Genomic DNA, 564 nt, shown 5'->3' on the forward strand with positions numbered 1-564 from the left:
AAAAAAAAAAAAAAAAAAATTTATATATACATACACACACATAGGAGTGGATTTGCTAGGTCATACAGCAACTGCATGTTTAACTTTTTAAGAAGCTGCCACAATGTTTTCTAAAGTGATTGCACCAATTTGCAATCCCTCCAGCAAGGAATAAAAGTTTCAAGCACTCCACATCCTTGCCAACAGATGTTATTGTTGATTTTTGTTTTTAATTTTCACATATTTGGTTTTTTTTTATTATACTTTTAAGTTCTAGGGTACATGTGCACAAGGTGCAGGTTTGTTACATATGTATACATATGCCATGTTGGTGTGCTGCACCCGTTAACTCATTATTTACATTAGGTATATCTTCTAATGCTATCCCTCCCCACTCTTCCCACCCCATGACAGACCCCGGTGTGTGATGTTCCCTGCCCTGTGTCCAAGTGTTCTCATTGTTCAGTTTGCACCTATGAGTGAGAAGATGCAGTGTTTGGTTTTCTGTCCTTGCAGTAGTTTGCTGAGAATGATGGTTTCCAGCTTCATCCATGTCCCTACAAAGGATATGAACTCATCCCTTTT

The 564-nt window shown here is 37.9% G+C and overlaps 1 protein-coding gene across 4 annotated transcripts in view; it reads left to right on the top strand.

The window, feature by feature from the left end:
* TDRD5 (tudor domain containing 5) overlaps positions 1 to 564 on the top strand; it is a 100,598-nt gene that overhangs the window by 83,366 nt on the left and 16,668 nt on the right. The gene's annotated exons all lie outside the window — the stretch shown is intronic.

Source organism: Colobus angolensis, unplaced genomic scaffold (assembly GCF_000951035.1).
Source record: "Colobus angolensis palliatus isolate OR3802 unplaced genomic scaffold, Cang.pa_1.0 Scaffold315, whole genome shotgun sequence".
In the NCBI taxonomy this organism is placed as follows: domain Eukaryota; kingdom Metazoa; phylum Chordata; class Mammalia; order Primates; family Cercopithecidae; genus Colobus; species Colobus angolensis.